The sequence below is a fragment of the Aedes albopictus genome, chromosome 2, assembly GCF_035046485.1.
Source record: "Aedes albopictus strain Foshan chromosome 2, AalbF5, whole genome shotgun sequence".
NCBI classification, from domain to species: Eukaryota; Metazoa; Arthropoda; class Insecta; order Diptera; family Culicidae; genus Aedes; species Aedes albopictus.
The window spans coordinates 422,329,196-422,346,596 of record NC_085137.1 but is presented as its reverse complement, the minus strand read 5'-3'; the positions used below and the strand labels follow the sequence as shown (position 1 = coordinate 422,346,596).

Here is a 17,401-nt window from a genome sequence, read left to right as displayed (position 1 = left end):
CAAAAAGCGGGTGCATTTTATCTTTCCGCTCTTATAGATGAAACGATCATTTCACTACCCACATCCACATCCAAAGCAGCGCTTCAACATATAAGCGACTTCATCGATCAAATCACGCGAGTCGTTGATGCGCACGAAATAGGCGAAAAAGGATGTTAAAACAACATGCGCACCCTCATTGAAAACCTCATGCACTATGGCCTATCAAACATCCCTCTTCTCATCTCATAACTTATCGCATCCGATCGCATCTCACCTTACCCACTATGGTCACAGCCTTATTCATCAATTATCGCCGTCAGCAAACTGTAATTGGCACGTACTAAATAAACAAGATATTTGCTCGTTGTCATGGCTATGATTAAAGTGGGTGGAGCAACAATAGGAGCGTCACGTTAAGAAAGCAGTATTGGGCGATTTTACTGGGGGAAACATGGGGGAAAAACTATCGTCACATTTTGAACTGAATTTGCTCCTGACATTTATATCTTACTGTTAAGTCTATGGTTGTACTCTATTCAGAGTAAATTCGAATTTCAAACATAGCATTTGCTTTGTCAAAATTTGTGTTTACGTTTTACGTTTACGGTCCCTCCTTGGATTTCTCTAACAGTTGCTCCTGGATTTTTTCCCTTTTAGATGCTCTTCCTGGGATTCCTCCAGAAATTCCTTCTGGGATTCATCTACGAGTTCATTTTGACATTTCAAAAAAAGCAAAAGTTCCTCGTGGAGTTCCTCCTGGGATTCCTTCTGGAGTTTTTCCTGGGATTCCTCTAGGAGTTCTTTCTGGGATTCCTCCGAGAGTTTCTCCTGGGACTCCTCCTGGAGTTCCTGTTCTGATTCATCCAGGAGTTCCTCCTTAGATTTCTCCAGAAGTTCCTTTTGGGATTCCTCCAGGAGTTCCTGTTGGGATTTCTCCTGGAGTTCCTGTTGGTATTCCTCCTGGGATTCCTCCAGAAGTTGCTCCCGGGATTTTTCCAGGAGTTCCTCCTGGGATTCCTTCAGGAGTTCCTCCTGGGATTCCTAGAGGAGTTCCTCCTGGGATTCCTCCAGAAGTTCTTCCTGGGATTCATCCAGGAGTTCCTCCTGGGATTCCTCCAGGAGTTCCTCCTGGGATTCCCCTAGGAGTTCTTTCTGGGATTCCTCCTGGAGTTCCTGTTTTGATTCCTCTTGAGATTCCTCCAGAAGTTCTTCCCTTGATTTCTCCTGGAGTTCCTCCTGGAATTTTTCCAGGAGTTGCTCCTGGGACTTCTTCTGCAGTTCCTTCTGGGATTTTTTCCAAGAGTTCCTCCTGGCCCTGGGAATCCTCCAGAAATTCCTTCTGGGATTCCTCCAGGAATTCCTCCTGGACTCCCGCAGTTCCTCCTTATATTCCACCAGAGATAGCTCCAGAAGTTCATCCTGAGGTTCCTCCAGGAGGTCCTTTTGAAACTCCCACTGGAGTTTCCCCTTGGGGTTTGGTTGGGGTGGAAACATCCAGGAATTCCTTCTGGGATTCGTCCGAAAATTTCTCCAAGATATCGATGGAATAACGACCGTTTGGATGGTAATTAGCAATTACAGGAGCGTTTTCGGTCATCGGGTTACTTATAAAACAACGGTTTCAGTTATAGCTGACGTTTCGAGCGTTTATTCACTCATCTTCAGGGCAAAATTAAACGTTGCTTTTAGGTCAAGTGGGTTTGAACATGGACAATTGGAACGGCTGACAACATTACAACAGCTTTCACCTAGGCACATCTAGGTATCGTTTTTTTTTTTTTTTTTGTCTGCATTAACGAGATTTTGAGATTTTTAACCCTAGGCTAGTTCATCTCGGGACCCACGCTCCACGCTTAACTTCCCTTCCGAAGGAAGAACCCACATTTTTGTGAGTATGTCGGGAGTGGGATTCGATCCCAGGTCCTCGGCGTGATAGTCTTGTGTTCTAACCACCACACCAGGTCCGCTCCACCAGGTATCGTTGGTGTGCTCGACTGTAAGTGGAAACTGATGTTTTGTGGCTTCTCAGTCTTGACAAAATCAAACGCTGTTATTTTATTTTGTCCGACATTTCGGTCCGTTTGGGATCTCAATAGAACACTGTAACTATTGAGTCCCTGAAGAAGGTCCCAAACGGACCGTAACATCGTAAAAAAATAAAATAACAGCGTTTTGATTTTGTCAAGACTGAAAAGCCACAAAACATCAGCATGAGATCAGGATCCAAGTAGGCAGTGACCACGAGAGCATGTGTTTTAGTCGTTGACAGCCGTGAATCTACCGGATTTTTGTGCGTGTGTTCCGATCGTTTTCAGTCGCAATCTGTGCTGAGTCGGTAATTATTGTGCCATTTTCAAACTAACATAACATTTTTCCCCCTTCACCGAAATCAACCAAGCTTTGCACAGTGTCTCCTTATAGTCTATTGTTTACATATGTGCAATTGAGCAGTTATCAGTGAGATTCCGGTCGATATAGAATAAATTTAGTTAACAGTTCTCAAAAATATGTTGTACAATCACATGCTAAAATCTAAAATTAGGGTATCGCGCCTTGGAAAAATTAATGATTATATATTATCGGTTCATCTTAATGTTCGTCAATTGGGTTCAGGAATGGTTGTCAGTGAAACATAAGCTTGGAGCTGGGTGAAAACCAGGCACGATGCGCGTAAGCAAAACAGAGAGTTTTAGTTATTTGTTTCTATTGGAACCTGAACATGTCCACATGGAGGGCGTTAATCGAAAATGTAAATTTTACTATAACGCATACTAAATTTGAACCGATACCAAAAATTTGAAATACATATATATACTAAATTATTGTAAAAATTTGGTTTCATTTCATTAACTGCAGACAATTTTCGAATCAGTTGAAGGTAAGGTGGCGCAATAATAAAAGACTTTATAATTGGTATCAGTTTTAAGTGGTTTGCAACGTTATCGGTAGTACTTCAGCCACTATTGCTAAATCATCAGTACTATGCCACCCGGTTTTGCGCGTAAAAGTAAATTTGCCGTCCTCGATGGATCTGCCCTGAATTTCTCTGAAAAAGAGTAAAAACAGTGATTTCCTGTGATTTGCATAATGCAAAAAAAGAGACGTCGTACAGACTGTGTTTTTGAGTAGCGAAAGTTAAAGGTAAGCACCTTTCTAAAATAAATGCCAATTATATAGTGGTGGCTTGAATATTTTTGCAGAAGAAGGATACTCTTGATTTCCACTAATCAGCTGATGAAATGAAGGCACAAGTAAATTATCGGAAAGCTTTACTGCCAAGAATTATCTGTATTTAAAGTGTCTGTGTTACTTGAGCAAAGATTGTCGTCTCGGATGAAATAATAGTGAAACCGTAAGTGGCAGACGAATCTTCCATTCAGAGATGCTTTCCGGATAGCAAAAGTGTAATTAGGGAACGTCCATAAATTACGTCACGCTAAAATTGACCATTTTCAACCCCCCTCCCCCCTATGTCACACGTTTTGTATGAGACTTCTGAAATTTATGTATGCGTTGTCACACTTTGCTGAACCCCCCCTCCCCCCATAAAGCGTGACGTAATTTATGGACGTTCCCTTATCAGCTGCCGAAGAATCTTACCGAGACTTGGTGATTTTTCCGAGTTATTTGTTGGTGCGATTCGGAGAAGCTTGTCATTAAAGAAGGATCATTCGTCGGTATGCTCGTTTTTTATCGAGTTATCTGAATCGTTAATGTGAGGAATTTGGCAAAATATGGAATTTCAGAAAAAGGCGGAGGGGCGCGTAGTGTATAAAGCAGGCCTGCCCAACCTTTTTCGGCCGCGGGCCGCTGGTGAAACTACATACCAGTCGACGGGCCAGAAATAAAAATTCGTTAATAATACATTATTTTTTTTATCTTTTCTGAGCATGGCTAGATAATAGAAAAGAACTTTTTTGCAGTTTAATGTTTCTAATGAAATTTTAAAGGTTTTTTGATTTCTTGAAGAATATTGGAGCTTGACAAAGTATTTAGAAAGTTTCAATAACATGTTTCAATGTAGTACCAGACAGAGCTATTGGATGGCACAAAAAAAATCTCTGAAAGCTTCAAAAATTGTGATTAAATTGTTCACGTTTTTCCTATATTAAGTTTATAACGTAATCTTTCTATTTGGTTTTACAATCTTATCGAGCGAATTTTCACATTACACATTATTTTATTGTTAAGAATCTTTTACTTCAATTCTGTAGGACACTCAAACCAAATGCTTGCATATTTTTAAATCTTTTAAAAATTGAGCATGAGCATGAGCATAGATGACCGTACTATTCGTAGTTGCTACTCCGTGATTGACCAGAACAATCGAAGTTGCACAAGGAACCAACAGACGGAGCTTGGGAGTAGCTTACCGTCCTCAATGTGCATCTTCGAGAATTCCAAACTTTATTAGGTCAATAACGGCGCCGGCCACGTCCTTACGGTCATCGAGGAAGGAAAGGAATGTTATTATGACGTGCGTTGCTTACTAAAGACCGAGATCACCTCTGCGTCTCCACGTCTGTCATGGGAAGGACTTTTTGTTAGTGGGGAGGAGAAAGGGCGCATGATATGAGTTCACTTTGGTAAGTGGAGTGATTCATGCAACCCTATTAATATCAAACCACTTATTTTCATTTGGACTAAAACAAAACACATGCCGACATCGAAGATGACGAACCATTCAGATAGTTTTCGAAGTGCGAAAATTAACGAAAGAGAAAATAAAGTGATTTGAACCAACGTGGCTTTGGAACTTGGGCCGACACTTGACGTGACGAACATTTCAATGTCTGTTGACTAAAATCGCAAAAAATGTTGTTTGTTGCATTTATCGTATCATAAATCGCCCCGTACGAAGATGAGCAGTCAAATAGACGACGACGACGACCGAATGAAAACGCGGCCTGCACACTTTGCCTCCAAGAACTCACTCTCACAAAAATCTAGCAAAGCGAGCGCGCGAAACTTTGCTGCTGCCGAACTACCGCACACTACTGACTGCTTGGCATCCCGTCGTCGGAGCCCCGCAGAGAGAAGGGGAAAGAAAATCGCAAAAATCTAGCAAAGCGAGCGCGCGAAACTTTGCTGCTGCCGAACTACCGCACACTACTGACTGCTTGGCATCCCGTCGTCGGAGCCCCGCAGAGAGAAGGGGAAAGAAAATCGCAAAAATCTAGCAAAGCGAGCGCGCGAAACTTTGCTGCTGCCGAACTACCGCACACTACTGACTGCTTGGCATCCCGTCGTCGGAGCCCCGCAGAGAGAAGGGGAAAGAAAATCGCAAAAATCTAGCAAAGCGAGCGCGCGAAACTTTGCTGCTGCCGAACTACCGCACACTACTGACTGCTTGGCATCCCGTCGTCGGAGCCCCGCAGAGAGAAGGGGAAAGAAAATCGCAAAAATCTAGCAAAGCGAGCGCGCGAAACTTTGCTGCTGCCGAACTACCGCACACTACTGACTGCTTGGCATCCCGTCGTCGGAGCCCCGCAGAGGGAAGAGGAAAAAAAAATCGCAAAAATCTAGCAAAGCGAGCGCGCGAAACTTTGCTGCTGCCGAACTACCGCACACTACTGACTGCTTGGCGTCCCGTCGTCGGAGCCCCGCAGAGATAAGGGGAAAGAAAATCGCAAAAATCTAGCAAAGCGAGCGCGCGAAACTTTGCTGCTGCCGAACTACCGCACACTACTGACTGCTTGGCATCCCGTCGTCGGAGCCCCGCAGAGAGAAGGGGAAAGAAAATCGCAAAAATCTAGCAAAGCGAGCGCGCGAAACTTTGCTGCTGCCGAACTACCGCACACTACTGACTGCTTGGCATCCCGTCGTCGGAGCCCCGTAGAGAGAAGGGGAAAGAAAATCGCAAAAATCTAGCAAAGCGAGCGCGCGAAACTTTGCTGCTGCCGAACTACCGCACACTACTGACTGCTTGGCATCCCGTCGTCGGAGCCCCGCAGAGATTTTTAAATCTTTTAAAAATTTTACAAAATGTACTCTAAAAAGTCATTTTATTTTTAAATTATTAAATACATTTCCATTGAAAAAAGAAAATATTCAGAATAATAATATCTCGGGCTAAATTCTATCATTTTTGTCCAATCGTGCCGCGGGCCGCACAAAATGTCCTCGCGGGCCGGATCCGGCCCGCGGGCCGTACGTTGGGCAGCCCTGGTATAAAGCGTCGGTAATGGGGGGTTTAACAGGGGTTTAACACCGCAAACCCCCCCCCCCCCCCCCTCCTTGTGCACGGGCTTGCATACAGGTTATTTCATTCAGGCGGGAAGGGATCGTTTTTCGTTTCAGAGAGCGAACAGTGGCGCTTAAGCCTAGGTTTTCGAGCCAGGACATTAGGGGTAAATACCTATGTCCCATCCTAGGGAGAGGAGCTCCAACGGAGTGACATAAACTTTCTTAGCAACGTCACTCCCAACGGTTTTGCTTCATATTCATTACACATACAATCAATTGTATTCATGGACGCTGCACAGAAGGCTTGGCCCCTACAACACTTGTAATACATCTCCGATGCCTTGCAAGTATTAATAATGACAGGAAAAATGATAGAAGTAGTCGATTCTATAGTTTTTCCTGGATTCTTTCAATAAATGGCTATGCTTGCGTGGATTACACTAGAATAGACTAATCAGTAAGAGAAGCATATAAAAACCATACAATACTGTAATGCTTTAAAAAATGAGAGATGAGAACAAAAATGAGAAATGAATAATTTGTTTTGCAACTCTTGAAGCTTATGTGTGCAAAATGAATTAGATGTACATACTGCGGTAACTTCAACAAAATATTTCGAAACAACAGCGCCAGAGACAGAAAGAGAACTCCAAACAGTAGTCATTCCAATGCAATGTAACAAAGGAAAACGATTCACTCTGGTGTACAAATTAAGTTGCCCGGTTTCAAAGCATTACACCTGTCGAGCTTAATTACGTTTTCGATCGTCTGTAGTCTTCGCAACTGTATAGCTAGAGCTAGCTTCATTGAAGATGCAACCATCTAACGAAGCTTTACCTCTGTTCTTTTGAACGTACAGTGCATACTTGAAGGCGAAACTGTAAATCTACTAACCGTGCTACACAGCACACTCGATGGTCGACAACGTCCGACGACGACGGTGAGGATAAGCTGTTCGGTACCAGCGTAATGCTAGTAAAACTCAGCATGTAATATAAACTCCGTACCTCGTCATCACCGCCTACCACTTGTAGCTGCATGTCGTCGCTTCAGCGTGGGGGAGGGAACCCTACATAAGAGATCTCGCCTCGCCGCGCCGTTGGCCGTAGTGTATGCACCGAGCAGTGAGCTGTGACGTAACAAAACTGCGGGCGTTTATGTTGGCGCTCACTCACTATGGCTCGGTCCGGCAGTGTTCTACAGTGTTGGTCCCCGCCCCCACCATCTACCAGCTGTAGTTCTATATCTGTCTGTGCCAAGTGGAATGTACATATTTGCACGGCGAACGGCGACAGGAAAATCCTCACAATTCGACCGCATAATGCGCATCCGGAAGCATAAAGTCGTGCCTGGCCATGGGGACGAAAGCATTTGTGTTCATCTTCTGTTCTGTCTGCTGGCTGGTGGTAGGCATGCATGTGCCACCTTGGGAACACGACGACGACGACCGAGTTGGAACAAGAGGACACACATCAACAGGATGTTGGAGTTTTTCAGCAGTTTTCAAGTGGATTGAAGTGGATGCTGGGAAGCAGAACAGAAAAAAATGGGGGAAGAGATTCGCTGAGGCGAAACATGAAACGTTGGATTTAAAGAACAACACTGGTATTTTATGAGAAAAGCTCAGCACGTTTTGTAGGTGGCATGCCTGCTTTTCTGGGGATTTTTCAATAGACCGCCACAGCTATCAAAATTTTATCATCCGAAGCGTGACGTTTTGGACGTGTTGAGGCTCAGTTTGGCTCAGAGTGACGTGAATGGCGGATCCACTGTGATCTTATATATAAATATTGGTTTGAGCACTCCATTTACTCAAAGAACAATTTTAGCGACACAAGCATTATTTTCATGTATAACTGTGGTGCCCAAGTCTTTGCGGTCAGTAAGAAAGGAGCGGAAAACAGTCCGACTCGATTATCGGGAGTCGGGTTCTGGAGCTTTCCAAACAACATATCTAGCGATCGTAATGATGTACACATCTGAAATTTTGACTGAAAACTAATCATAACATGATTACTAACTTACAACACGTCATAAAGTTAGCTTTATACAGCATTCCGTTCACTAGATAAATCTTTGAAAAGCTCAGATCCCGATTCCGGATAATCGAGTCCGACCTATGTTAGGGTATACTGGTCTTTGCTACTGAAGACCGGAGGGTACCTCTACATTTCCACATCAATCACTGAAAGGGTGCTTCATAGTGGTGAAGGATGGGAAGATTTGATTCTACATAGGTATGTATCCCGAGCAGAAGGGCATACCTTACAAATACCATGCGAAGAGCAACATGTGCTCTAATACCTGAAATTGTTATTGCTGCGTTATTCTACGAAATGTTATGAGAACATCACAGAAACAGTTGGAGGTATTCGAGCAGAGTTTGGTATTGACGTAGTATTTGTTGGTTTAGCAGTGAAAATAGCCGAAGAACAAGATTTGCTATTATATCATGAAGTCATCGAACAAACGAAACATTTAATAACAAGATATGTTATTAGTTTGTTATTCAATAACTTTGGGATAACAAATACAGCACTTGAAATTTTAGGTATGCATTCATTATTGAAATAACAAGGCTTGTTATTTTCTAGGTGTTATTTATACAAAATCTTGGTATTCGTTTTTGTTATTTTGCCTCTTATTACCACCTAATGAAAGGCATATCAAGGTATGGTAGTATTTAAGATAAATACCATGATATGTTATTCTCTTGTTATTTTCTTCTGTTCGGGGTGTTGAAGGAATCTATTCTGAACATACTGAATATTTGCTTTGGATATATGAGCTCTTATTTAGAACTGTAATACATATATCCAACTCCAGATTCTAGAACGTTGGAGAAATTCAAAGTTCAAGTTAATTAATTTCACTTACACTTCACTAACGCTTTGGAACTTTTAGCAGAACTTTTTCACTTGAATCACTCAATGTTTATACTCAGAATTCAATCTACTTTACATAAAAACTTGATTAGTATTAAATGCCGTTACTTGAATTGATAGACTTATCAAAGGGTGATCAAATATTGAAATTAGACAAAATGATATAACAAAAAAAGTCTACGATTACTGCAGATATATCATCGCATTTAAATTTACACCTTAAATTTTAACAGTAAACAATAGTATGAAACGAGCTCATCCATTCATAAGCCTCCATGTATCTATCCATCGCTGATTGTCTGGTGTTTCTTCGTTAAACAAAGCACAAATCCGAATGCAATTCTCAAAATTGGCATTCTGGACCACAAAAGAAGAAAAAAAAAAAAACGCGCACGGAAATTTGTTCGCAATGTTCCGATCTTCTGTCGCGAACTGAAGCAGTCGTCGTTATCGTCGACGTATACGGTTACAAAAAAACCACGGTCATCATGATGGCCATTTTATGCCACGGGAGTATCTATGATAAAAATGAAACTTTTAAAGAAAATCTAGAAAAAGACAAGCAAATTCCTTTTAATTCCGCCATTTTGCTTATCTTCGGAGAGTTTTCTGGGATTGCTCCTATAGATTTTCAGAACTCCTCCTAGAATTTCTTTAATATTCCCTATCGGGATTATTCCCAGAATCTTTTTCCGAGGTAATCAGTTTTTTTTAAGGATTTTTTTTGAAGTTACTCTCAAGATTTCTCAAACAGGTTTTAAGTAAGGATTTCGCAAATTTTTACCTAAGTTCCTTCCGATATTTCTGCGGAGATTTCTTACAAGTATTTTTTTAGTTTATGGGTAGTACGCAGATCACAAGAAATCCCTTGGCCTATCTTGAAGAAACTATAGAAAAAAAACTCACAAAAATATACTAGAATTACCTTTAGGAGAAATTTCGGAATAAATTCTGGGTGGATCTCCTGCAGAAAATTTATGGAAAATTCGCGTAAAAAATCCTTGGAGAAGCTCTAGTCAAATCCCAGAAATTACTCTTGTGTAACCTTTAGGAGAAAACATCCACGAAGAACATTTGAAAAACTTCCAAGAGGAACACCGGAATGAATCTTGGAAAGTTATTCAAGAATACTGAGAGAAACTTTAGAAGAAATTCCGTGACAACATCTGGAAACATTTGGAAAGAACTCAGTGGATCCCCGAAAAAAAAAACTCCAGAAAAAAATGGTTAGAAGTCAGGAATCCTTGAATATTTTCAATGTATAACCTTGGAAAGGATTGTTTAAATCTTGAAAAATGTCAGTGAAAAGAATCTACAAGATTAATTACAGAAGAAGTACTAAGAAAATTCAGTGAAAAATTCTGAAGAAATCTGGTGAGAAATTTGATTTGATTGATTTGTCTTTATTAAAGAGACTTTCAGCCCTGGTGAGAAATTTTGGAACTCATTCCAAGAGATATTTCTTACAAAATTTAAAAAAAAAAGAAAAACGCTGGCGCGATTTCAGAAGAAATCTTGCTAGAGGAATTTCTTGATGTTAAAATTCGTCTTCTAGAATAAATCCATCCATGTCTACCTGTAATTTGCAGTAAATTTTTGGAATCATTGGCTTGCTGGACAAATAGTGTTGATCCAGGAAAGCAGCCTGCATCAGCCAAAATTTGGAGTCATTTGTACAAAAATGAATAATTTATTTATTGATATCTTCGTCATCTTGATGAAAACACTACACCTTCTTCAACCAGCTGTTGTACAAACTGAACATTATGACAAACACAGGACAACGGACAACACACTTATCACACCGAACATCCAGTAGTCCAGGGGAAAATTTTCCGTTTTTCGAAGAGTTTCCAACGACTGAAGCGGGCATCGAACCCGCACTCAGAGGCTTCCGATACGCCTAGGCGAGACAACTGAAACCGCAAACCGTACGGTCACGAAGTTTATCTTCCATTTTATTCAAATTCTTCTTGGTAATTCTTACGAAAAGTTTTATCATACGGAGCGAGAATTGAACACGAGCCCCATGTGACCAGAAGCTTGGTGACCATAACCGCACAGCCATGCAAGGCTCCTGTTGAATCAGGTAGCACTGCAATCCGCTATAAATAACAATGTTATAAAGAAGGGTCCCTCTTGTTTAGTACATTGTACTCTATGCTACACGGTATTCCACACTTGTTTATAATATTCTTCCGTGGTACTTCTTATCTCAAGTAATGGAGGCCCAACTGAAACGCAACCCAACTGAAACGCAACCCAACTGAAAGGCAACCCAACTATTATTGTGGATTTTTAGAAAAATTTCCACTCTGCGGTAGCCGCTGAATTCTACCGCAGCTGTCAAAGTCCTACCACAGGCTTGACAATCATCCTATCATTGAAACTGAAGGCCAAATCAAAGCATGCTTGCAAGGTAAATTGAACTGAAAACCAACAACAAACAATGATCATCGGCGTCGTATCCAAGCCTATCCAAGGCATCGCTACCCGGGTAGACGTGAACATCATAATCATATCTTAAAACGATCAAATTTTGATGTCATATCTTAATATGATATTGATGAGATATTCAAAAAGTTGCCAAATATCTGCTCAATATCTCATCGTGATATGATTTCAAAATTAGTACTTAATTTGATCTTTGGAAAGCCTAGTGCAACCCACTGTATAAATGTCGAAATTTCCCAACATTGCGCATAAAAATCATTTTAAGTTTTCAACTTTCATTATGCGCCGTCCCCAAATAACGTTACGCTTCAGGAGATAGGGGATCAATAAATTACGTAACGCTCCAGAGGAATAGGGAATACAGCCTAGCGTTACGACCCATACAAAATTCCTCTAGGATTTCCTCTAGGAATTCCTCTAGATATTGCTCTAGAATTCCCTCAAGCGATTCCTCTAGGAATTTCCATAGAGGTTCCTCTAGCAATTCTCCTAGAGATTTCCCCAGGGATTCCTCCAAGAGTTTCTCCATGAATTCTTTCAGGGATTCCTCCAGGAATTCTTTCAGGGATTCCTCCTAAAAGTGCTCCAGTGATTCTTCAAGGAAATTCTCCAGGAATCCCTCTAGAGATTTCCCAAGTCATTTCTCTAGTGATTCCTCCAGTGACTCCAACAGGCATGTCTCCAGGAATATTTATAGGGGCTCCTCCAGGTATTCTTTCAGGAATTCATCTAGGGAATCCTCTAGGGGTTGCTATTTATCCAGGAATTCCTTTAGACATGCCTCCAGGCATACCTCCAGAAGCTCCTTCTGGGATTTTTATAGAGATTCCTTCAGGCAATCCTCCAGGATTACCCCAGGAATTCTTGGAATTACTACCGAAATTTATCCAGGATATCCTCCGGGAATTTCTTCAGATATTCCCCTAGGAGTTCCTCCCGGAGTTAATCCAGGAATTTTTTCAAGAATTCTCCAGAGATTCCTGCATGAATTCCTCCTAAAATTCCTCTAGAAAATTTCTCTAGAAAATTCTTCAGGAGTTTTCGAGGGATTCCTTAAAAAAATACCCAGAAATTCCTCCGGGAATCTATCTAGGAATTATTCCAAGGTGTTCCTCTAGGCATTCCTCATGGATTTCATCCAGGCATTTTTCTGGGGACTCCTCCAGGAATTCCACCAAGAATTCCTCCAGGAATTACTTCAGCCAAATTCAGGAATTCCTCCAGAAATTTCTTCAGGATTTTTTTTCGGAAATGCCTACAGCAATTCCTATAGAAATTTCTGAAGGAAATTCTCCAGGAAATTTCTCCAGAAAGTCCACAAAGAATTCAACACTACCCTATTTGGCATAATGCCATTTGGCATAACGCCGTTTGGCATAATGCCATTTCTAATCTAATCTAATCTAATCTCACACTAACGCAGCCATTACTTGAATGCATCCTGGAAAATGAAACCTTTTCAAGTCTATCATTTTTCTTGTCTAACGGGTAGGCCAACTGCGCAGCATTTACCGTAGAGAAGCTTTCAAGGGATAAAACGATTTCAACATAATCAATATTTGAAAACATTCTACACCTTGAAATCGAGGGGAAAGATGAAAGCGTGGACTTCCCGTACCAAACGCTTCCAGATAACGATATGCGAACAATATCAATATGATGGTGTGTACCTACAGCGATTTGCTAAAAAAATTGATTAATTGATTAAATACTGGATAAGGTATAAGTTATACGCTCGTTACAGTTACTATTTTTCAAAAATTATACTATTATACTGCATTAAAATTACCTGAATCCCCCTGAAACAAAAGGTTTATTAGCAGTTAAAAACAACACATAAATAAAACATGAACATAATAAAATATATATCAAATTTTAATCTGCAATGCTACCACTTAAGGCAGGAAAATAGCAAGATTAAAATTTGATACAGTGTGGTAGATCTTACACCGTAACGCACCGTTCTAAGGTAATCTACCCACGTTACGGGAAACCGTTTGGCATAATGCCATTTGGCATAAAAGCCATTTGGCATAACGGGTATTTGGCATAATGGCCAATTGGCATAACAAGGATTATGCATATTCTTACCAAGAAGGCTGTTCTTCGTATTATGTCAAACGGCATTATGTCGATGGCCATATGCCAAACGGCATTTATGCCAAATGGCATTATGCCGAACGACGATATGCCAAATGATATTATGCCAAATGGGGTAGAGCCAAGAATTCCTTTAGGGAATCCTCCAGGTATTCATCCATTGATTCCTTTGGGATTTCTTTCAGGGTTTGCCCTAGGAATTCATACAGCAATTTCACCAGGAATTTCTCCTGGAATTCTTCCAGGGATTCCTCCAGATATTCCTGCAGGAATTTCTTCAGAAATTCTTTCGGGAATTCTTCCAGGGATTTCTCTAGGAATTCATCTGAGGATTGCTCCGGGAATACTTCTAGAGGTACCTCCCAGAATTTTTTCTAAAGATTCCTTCAGGAATTTATCTTGGAATTCATCCAGGGATACCTCCAGCAATCCTCTAATTATTCCTTCAGGAATTCCTCCAGGAACTTCTCCAGGGATTCCGCCAGGAATTCGTCCAAAATATTCTCTAAGATTTCCTTCAGAGATTCCTCTAGGAATTGTTTCAGTGGATTTTTCCAGGAATTCCTCCAGGTATACTTTCAGAAATTTCTCCGGGGATACAGAGTTTACTCCAGGTATACCTCCAGAAATTCCTCTAGAGATTTCCCCAGGAGTTATTTCTGGGATTACTTCGGGAATTCCTGTCGTGATTCCTTCAGGAATTTCTCTCGGGATCTTTTCAAAAATTCATTCAGGGGTTCATTTAGAAATTTCAGTAGCCCGTCCATCATCTTTTTCAGGGATTACCCCAAGATTTTTCCTCAGGACTACCTGGTTTTTTGAATTACTTGAAGGATTTCTAGAGCAATCCCTTCAGCGATTTGTATTTGAATTCTTTAATATAATTTTAGAGAGATAAAAAAACAGGAAATTGTACAAGAATTCATCCAGGAATTCTTTCACAATTGTCTTCGAGAAATCTTTAAGGAGTTCATCTGTTCATCCACAAATATACTCTGGAATCCATCCTTGAATTTCTTCAAGAATACCCTCTAAAATTCCTTCAAAGTAGTTGCTTCAGAAAATCATACTGCGATTCTTTCAGGAATATATCCTGTGATTCTTATACAGTCACTGTTACTTCCTTTGAATATAATATAAGTACTTACATGCTAGAAGCGCTTTCGGGCATTTCACCAGGTAATCCTTCAGGCAAGAAGAACGCATTTCATAAGGGCAGGACCGATACTATGGAAGTTTTTACACAAATACGAGTAAAATGAGTCATATATTTTGCACGCCAGTCGGAAATAGATGAGGATTTTCTCAAAAAGGTGTGAGAGAGAGAGCGGGGTAAAACGAGATCAATACACTTATTTCCAGCATCGTGCGGTGAATGGCACCCTCTTTATCTGGAACTATAGAGATTTTTACAGTTTGTGTCAAAAATTCATTCGAATCCATCCACTCCGAGCAGAGATATTGAATTGTTTAGCGTTTTATACCGACTTTTCCCACTGTGCATCGTTTACAGGTATGATGATCCTCCATGCCCAAGGAAGTCAAGAATATTTCCATTACGAAAAGATCCCAGACGAACCAGAATTTGATTCTTAGCATTGCCTTGCTAATCACCCGCGGGTTTGTCGCTTCAACTATATGCACACCCATGAAACTCTCTGTGAGCTTGAGCTTGATTGACCGCCCATAGATGTTACTCCAGTATCGCCAGACCAGCCACACTTACACAAGGAACCAATGAGATATCTGCTGGAGATTAGCAGAGGCATCTTCAGTGTGCAAGCGTTGGTGCTCTTCTTATTTGTAGGCGACAATGGCGCCTGCCACGTCAGGTGGCAGATCAATGTGAGGAAGGGAAAGGAAGTGATGATTGCAATAATTTGTATCCACATCAGACCGAATATACCTCTGCGTCTGCATAAATTCGGACGCCGGAGTGTTGGTGGGATATGGTTGGCAGAGGGCTCACACATTGGTGCGTGAATGCCAGGCGTAAGTTGATAGAATTGTGTGTTTTATTATTCTGAAGATGTGCGGCACAGTTCACTTGATTGCGTTATCTGTGATACACTGTGCAGTGAAAGTTGGAAGGAAGAGAAATGGATTTTTCAACCCTTTTCAGGTTCTAGCGATGGCTCTGAACAAACATATGAATGTACATGAATTACATATGTAAAGAGGAGGGAGAAAGTACATAGAAAGATACAAAGTAGGAGGAAAGGGACAGGCCAGGGATTGAACCCAGAACTTTCTGTATACGAATCAGAAGCGGTAGCCACTAGAAACCAAACCTGTCTTGTGCACTCATGAAACTCTCTATGAACATGCAACTAAACGAACGACCACACCACCAAAATGAACGGCAAGGAAGGATGTCTTTCCTTGCAAGTTAATCAAGAAGCATCACTTGCAAGCCATTATGATGTTCCTTTTCATTCCAACCCACCAACAAGAAAACAATGAACCTTGAAAGAAAACTTTTTGAAATCAGTCCCAGAAGGAGATTCCTTACCTACTTTCACGTTCATGCATCTTTTCTTGGTGGAATCCGCTCCACCGCAACTGAGCAGCTGATGTTTCTTCCCATTCATCTCGATGATTTGTAGTAAAATGGCAGTGGCACTCCATTTGACTGACATAAATGATAGCAAACTCAGATACCGCTACTTCACGAATTAGGGTGTGTCGAATAGTCGTCGTTATTCGGGACAATTAGTTAAAATATCAAACCGAGAAATCATCATGAAAATTTGAGTATTCTGTTTAAGAATTCCTCTGACTCCATTGACTTTAAAATACCAAACCATCCTACCCCACCCAATCTGCATTTCTCCGCAACTTCACTCATTCGCGTGGAAAACAGATTCCCAGAAACCTCGTTTGCCGTTAGAATGATGATGCTGTATCACTAAATGAGCCAAAAAGGAACCCAGAACAGACATCGCAGTTGTACTCCACCGAAAATGCAATTTTCTCAAATTCAGAAATGATGACGTTGTCGTACGGTGGTGCACTCCATTGTTTCCGGGAAAAGGCAACCGTGTAGATGCACTTATGCGGCGGAGATATGCATTTGAACAGGTTGCCTGCCGGTCTGCCGGTGCTCGTCTGCGCTCGTCGTCGTCGTCGGTTGGTGGCGGAAATGGCTTATCTTTCCGTGACGGCGTCGCAGCAGTCGCTACCATCTCGTCAGCTGCCGGAATCATATGCTCAATGCTCCAGTTAGGTATGTATGAGCGCTGTGCGGCTTTTTGCATGGTGGTCCTGCCTTCGCTTCAAGCACTGATAAATGTTTCACACCACAATTTTCCGGCTCATGGAATGTCGAGCCCGGTTGGGATAGCATGGAAGCGGTGAAGTCTGAAGGTGGGTGAATTCATGTGACAGTTTTCTGGTATCGAGTCAGTGAGAAGTCAAGGCTTTCCTTATGGAAATCACCGTTTCAATCTATGTTCGACCTACATTTTGGGCGAACTGTATCGAAATCAGAGATGATTTTAGTCATCAGTGATCAGTTCAATCCAAATTGTAACGTTATACCAAGATTTAGACAGGGGTAGAAAAAGAAGAGGATGTGCTGACGAGATGCACGATCCAGTTGAAAGCATGCCTTTCGCTTCGTTTGACACCAAATGTAGAATCATTTCGCAACAACAATAAAAACAGATTCATGAAAAAGAAAACGGAACATTGCATGTAAACGTAGCGAATCGGATGCGGATTCGTTTGGCGAATTCCATTTGTTGCTTCTGCCGCAACTTGCTGCGGCGGAAAGTTTAATGCTCGAACGTGCC

General features: G+C 41.3%; 1 protein-coding gene across 1 annotated transcript in view; it reads left to right on the top strand.

Annotated features, from left to right (window-relative positions):
• The first annotated feature begins 2,976 nt into the window (after positions 1 to 2,976).
• Positions 2,977 to 17,401, top strand: part of LOC109426613 (uncharacterized) — a 678,826-nt gene continuing 664,401 nt past the window's right edge. The window contains exon 1 of the mRNA XM_062853560.1: positions 2,977 to 3,123. The gene's annotated coding sequence lies outside the window, so the exon portion shown is untranslated. The remainder of the gene's footprint in view (positions 3,124 to 17,401) is intronic.